Source organism: Haemorhous mexicanus, chromosome 4, assembly GCF_027477595.1.
Source record: "Haemorhous mexicanus isolate bHaeMex1 chromosome 4, bHaeMex1.pri, whole genome shotgun sequence".
Classification (NCBI taxonomy): Eukaryota; Metazoa; Chordata; class Aves; order Passeriformes; family Fringillidae; genus Haemorhous; species Haemorhous mexicanus.
This window is the reverse complement of record NC_082344.1, coordinates 33630284-33636283: the sequence shown is the minus strand read 5'-3', so window position 1 is coordinate 33636283 and position 6000 is coordinate 33630284. Positions and strand designations below refer to the sequence as shown.

The 6000-nt window shown below is 47.4% G+C and overlaps 1 protein-coding gene across 3 annotated transcripts in view; it reads left to right on the top strand.

Annotated features, from left to right (window-relative positions):
- The first annotated feature begins 432 nt into the window (after window positions 1–432).
- FBXW7 (F-box and WD repeat domain containing 7) overlaps window positions 433–6000 on the top strand; it is a 176985-nt gene continuing 171417 nt past the window's right edge. For 2 of the 3 annotated variants that reach the window (XM_059844380.1, XM_059844383.1), the window contains exon 1: window positions 437–569. The gene's annotated coding sequence lies outside the window, so the exon portion shown is untranslated. Of the gene's footprint in view, window positions 570–6000 lie in introns of all 3 variants that reach the window. The other variant, XR_009486218.1, reaches the window with a different exon arrangement.

Genomic DNA, 6000 nt, shown 5'->3' with positions numbered 1-6000 from the left:
GCCCGGCCCTGCCTCGCCGCCCAGCGCCCCACGCCGCCGCTCCCCCCACATGCCGCAGAGCGGAGCGGTCGCGGCGCCGAGCCCCGCCGCCCGGCTGCCCCGCCGCGCCGCCCAGCTGGGGCCCTGACGGCCCCCCCGCCGCTGGAGCCGGGGCCCGGCGGCGCCCGCAGTGCATGAGAGGGAGAGCGGGGCGGGGGCCGCGGCCCGAGCCACTCGCCTCCCGGCCGGCGGCGGTGCGGGGACCGGCCCGGGGGGCGCCGAGGGGCGGCGAGGCGGTGGCTCCATGTGAGAGGACGCGGCGGCGCACCTGATCCGCCGCCGGGACAGCAGCAGCCGGGGGGATTCTTCGAGGGCCACCAGTCCGCAGCCCGCCCGGGGCGGGGGGGGGCTGGACCCGCCTGCCCCTTTGAAATCACCCGGCCCCCGGCGGCAGCCCCGGGGCGGGGGGGGCAGCGGACCCCCTCCCGCCGGGGGAGGGGGGCTCCGCCTCGCCGCCCGCATCGCCCCGCCGGCGGGAAGGCGCGCGCGCCGCCAGCGGAGGGAGAGCCCAGCGGAGCCCGTCCCGAAAAGTGAGTGCGAGCGGGAGGAGCCGCCTTGGGAAGGGGCTGGGTGCCCCGGGGCTGCCGGCGGAGCGGCCGGGGGCCGGGGCGGGGGGCGCGGCGCCGGCGGCCGCCGTTTCCCATGCGGCTCACGTTGCCGGCCGCGCACGGTCTGCTGCCCCGCGGTCCACGCGCCGCTCCCGCCCGCCGCGGAGACGGGGCGGGAAGGGGGTGCTCCGCCACGGCTCCCGGGGAGGGCCGAGGTCTCCTCCGCAAGTTCTGCCGCCCGCTTTGTGCCGGGAGCGGCGGCCCCCGCGAACAAAGGCGGCGGGCGGGCGGGCGGAGGGCTCGGACCCCTCCGTCCCGTCCCCGCCCGGGGAGCCGAGCGGAACTGCCGCGGCGGAAAGTTGTGCAAGGTTGGGAGCGGAGCGCACGGCCACAGTGCTGTGAGCCCCGAGGGTTTCAAACATCCCCCACCCCGCTCCCCCGTTTTCCTTGTTTTCTCTATAGGTTGAGTGGCTCCTAACAGACCCCGCGGCTCCCTCCTGCTCCCTCATTTACATAACACTTGGGTGGAAAATATAGCTCTTCTTGTCACGGAAAAACGTTATTGAAGAGTTGCTTATTTTTCATGTAAAGTATTTTGAATGTGTTTTAAAAGTTAGGAGTAGTGTTGGCTCTTCCTGTTTATCGGAGTAGTTGCTGCTTCACGAGGCACGAGAGTGCTCTTGCTCTTACTCCAGATCTTACTCCGGGACTAGGGAAAGAGGGGTCTCGTTTGGGAATGGGACTATGTTTGCTTGGGTTCTGTTTTGCTTTGCTTTTTAGCATTTCCGCCCCGTGCATAATTTCCCGCTGAGCAAAAACTGTATCAAAACTTGCAGTCTTTTTATAGAGTATCTTAACTTTCTTATAACTGAAGAAAACAACACCTCCGCAGCTTGTCGGGGAAGAAACAATTGTGTCTGCTAGTGTTAAATTGTACTATTTGGGTGTTAAAATTTATACAGCAATTTGTTACATATGAGGAGGATGTACTAAAAAATGAAGAGAGTAGGTTGAATGTCGTTTATTTGATGAGACAGTGTTCAGACAGATATCCAGAAATTGTAACTCTTGTGTAGAAGCTGTTGTCTGCATGAGTCCTCTCCACATCTTCCTGGAAGGAGTCTAGAAAGACTTTGAAGGGGAAGGTTGTAGGGTTTGTCGGGCTTTTCATTAAAAGAAAAGTGTACAGCTTGTGAACATTCTGTGGGCCAGTTGCTAGGCGCCTGCTTTCCTGCGCTTTCTTTACCAGATGCGATTGAAAGCAGAGGAAAACAAAACATAGAAGAAATGTACACAGTTGCTGAAATATATGGGTGTGAACAGAAGGCCATATTCCAGCATTCCAGCTATGGATGCTTGCTCTGTGCTTCAGTTTGTGCTACACTTTTGAGAGCACTTACTGCTTGTTTCCCAGCTGTATACTTGTCCATTCTGCTGAGGAGATAGCCTCTGAAAACTCAGGGGAAAAACCTGACATCAGTTGGAATTTTAAGGTAGGCAGGGCACCTCTGATCTTTCACAGTTTCATTTTGAGACCCAGTTTGCTGAAGGTAAGAAGATTCATTTTCTTTAGTTTGAAGTATCTCCCTATCTTAAGCTTTCTGTCATCACTGCTGTTTTGAAAAGTGGTGTAAAGAAGTTGAACTCTATATTTAGTTCATTTCTAGCTTTTCTTGATCACAGAACTCAGTGGTTAGAAAAGGAAGTTCATTCTGTTCAGGCCACAGTCTTAAGGAGATGGTCAGTTCTGTACTGCATTTACTATCTACAGGAGCAAAGTGACACTATGTCCTTTTTTCCTGTGGTGATTACACTTGTTTTAAGGCACTTCTTAGTCCCAAACCTAAATCTGTCCTTTCTCCATCATCATCCAGTTATTAATGGCAGCCTGGTTCTGTCTCTTGATGGCAAACATGCATTCTTGTTGGTGTTTCAGGTTCATAAACATCTCAAAAGATATATATCACTTCATATTTTTAAAATTTTTTTGGTCAAGGTTTAGATTTTTCCTCCTACTGCAGCTTATATCTAATCAGTGTAGGTTCTTTGTTCAAGCTGAATAATTTACTAATACTATGGTGTCTGTTTGGAAACATAAATGTTTATCAGAAAGTATGTGATTTTCATTTGTATTAACTGTTAGAAAAGCTTTTACAACAAATAACTTTTTAGCTTAGGGGAAGAAATAATTTTTATCTTTAGACTTGGATTGACAAATTAACTTTACTTCCCCTTATGCATGCATGCGGTACTTTGCGAAAGTTTTGCTCATTACTTCAATGGAATTTGTTGTCTCTGAACCAGCAAAAGAAAGGAACGGTGTGTGATGATTTAAGCCAGGCAATGATATTAAACAGAGAGGAATGCTACTCTTCTGTCTCTTTTTGTGAAGAGCAACATGCAATGGCTGAAATAAAAGTAGCATAAAGACTTCATCTGCAGAGTGACTTCAGCCTTGTCATATGTGGACTGTGTATGTCAGGTAATTCTAGAAAGACATGATAAACATTGTGTCAATTGCTCATGAAAATGCTCTCCCACAACAAAGTATTGTGCTTTAGTCAATTTGTGGAAACTGATGGATGGTTCAGTACTGAAATGCTCTAAGTATTCACTGGATAGACAAAATCTATTTACTGCGATCGCTGCTATGGACATTAAGATAGACTCTTGTAGCAAAGACTACAAGAGTAGTAGTTGTAGTCTCTGTAGCCAAGGCTACAAAGTTTTTAGGTATTTGTCTGATGAAGACCTAGACCCACGTAAGCATGGAAACTGACTTGTCGTCAACAAACTTCTTGATCTTGCTTTCTGGTGGTACAGCTGCTGGTTATTACACAGGCTCTTCTGGCTAAATCAAGCAAGTTTAGCCTAGAGGATGTCTGCACAATACTGAAGGCAGCACTGGATTCTTACAGGTCCTGGTCCCAGAGCACCCTTGTGGCTGCTATCAGTGTGTACTTTAGGGCTGTGTCACTTCTGTGTTTTTGGCAGCCCTCAGTGGCTTCCTCTCGGGTGAGCGTGTTTGGTGGCTTTGAGGGAGGAATGGACAAGTCCTTGTTTTGAGGTGACTGGTTGTGAATAAATGTGTTGTCAGGTGTATTGGGTACCTTCTCATTCCTATGTTAAGTCCCTGTCCATTCCTCACCTATCACAGTTTTGTATTTAGTAGAAAATGAAAGGTGGTTCTCAGTCTTTCACTTTGTAAAGATTATTGGTGAAATAATAAAGTAATCAATTTTTGGCTACCTTCTCTGTTCAGCCAAAATCAATAAATAAAGATAACAGCTTGATTAAGCTCTTACTTAAATGCTAAACTACACATGTGCTTTTCTTCTTTGAGAGTTTTGCATATGCAAGATGTTTTTTGGCTGTAATGAATATGAGAGGCATTGTGGCTCACTTGTGAGAGTCATTTCTTGGGCAGGAAGAGAGAATGGGAGTAATTAAACTGTTGCAGTGCTTTGAGTCCTACCTGGGTCTTTGCAACAGTGGTTCTGGTTAGCTACTCCAGTGTTTGTCCTGTATCAGTGCATACACTGCAGTCACGTATTTTCTAATAGATCCTTGCTAGGTTTTTTTGCTAGTAATGTGGACATGATTTACATCTGTAATGTCAAGTACTTCAAAAGTAAGGAATGTCAGAGTAAAAGGAATTACTGCATTCAGTTTTGTTCATGCTCACTATGGCAAAAAATACAAGTTCATCTCCTCAGGACTGCTCATTTTTGCTAAATAGACAGATCTGTGTAATTCAGGAACTCTTCTCTATTTTGTTTTCTCAGTGTTCTCTGAAACAATTGCAGTTATTTTTACAAGGGTGAAACAATGCATTTTTTTCTATAATGTCATGCCTAATCTACCAGCAGGCATCTTTTAATTTGCTGGGGCAATTGAAGGTGTTACCATCAGCTAGAGGATACAACACCCACAGCTGGTTGGTAAGAGGAGGTGTGTGAAATATTGTCCAAAACTAGCTTGCTTAGTTCAGGTAAGCTTTGCCTGAGTCTTGAGCTGAGACAGTTGGATTTGCTTTGTGCTGGGGGATGAAGTGTTGGTGTGTACTGTTTTGGTGGCACGCTACTGGTGTGATGGTTTCAGCAGCTGTGTGCTTGCAGGTACCTGCAACAACAAGATTTGCTCTCAAACAGTTCTTTTTTCCCAGTCCAAATTCCTTCAACACGATAGGTGGTGGCTGTGGCACTAGGAACTAGTAGAATTTGTCTGGTTTTCTGACCAAACACAAATATGGCCATAAAATAGAGAAGCATGGCATGTTTTAATTAAGATATAAAACAAACAAAGAAAAAAAACCCCAACCAAATAAAAAAGTATGTGCTATTTTCAGTTTTGGCTGTAATTTAAAGTTATACCAGTATGATACATTTTGCAATGCTATTTACCTCAGCTTATATTGAAAAAAGAAGAAAACCAGTTTCCCTTTAATACTCTCATAAAAGATGTTTGAATTTTTGTAATCCAAATGCATTGTTATGAAACTGATTAACATATTGATGATGTACTGTAGATGTTTTGTGGGCAGGGGTCATTGGAATATGAAGGGGAAAGGAAAGAGTTTCTTGAAATTGCTTGGTCTCCAAGCTCCAGTATTGGAGAAGCCTCTTGTGGGTAGTGCCTGCTAAGCTGGCCTAGGTGAGTCTACTTTGTCTTGTGACCTGAGGCTGGATGGCTGCTTACAGCAGAGGGACAGCTCTGAGGTAATTAAGTAATGCTTCCTGTTCAAAGGCTGGCTAATCAGAGTTGCCCAAAAATGTGGATGTTGTGAAATGCTTTTTTGCTTGAAAACCTTTCAGTGGTGCGGATGGCGTGACCTGCCTGATGCTGCTCTGGAGAAGCAGCGCTGGGAAGTCTGTGAACTCTTCAGCATGGGCAGGCTGAGATGAAGTGCACTTGAGAGGGTAGGGCATACTGCTGAACACTTTCTAAGCACAAGCTCTGTCTCCTTACGGAGGCAGGAGGGCTGCCCTAGGGTGGAGCTGAGAGGCATGCACGTGCTGTGGTGAGACCTGGCCTTGTGGAGCTGGAGCTGTGGCGAGTGGGAGGGTAGAGGATGTTTGCAATAGAGTTGCAATAATTTCCCCTTAAACTTCTCATAAACCTCAATCAATGAATCTCACCACTCCAGTATCCTAGGTTGCAATAATAAATTAAACCTTTCCCCTGCCAAGTTCTCCTCTTTACACATGGGTCTCTCTTTGGAAATAAAAAATCCGAACTGATTCTGGGATAATCGTTGTACTTGTTCCTGTGTACCCTTCTCCTGTTCCTCAATTTCTTGGTCCAATGTCAGAGCTTGTTATTCTCCCTCTTCAGCACTTCATCCTTAAGAAATATTGCTCTGGATGGCTTGGAATGTGGGAGGTGACCTTTACATGATGCAGGTTTCTAGAGA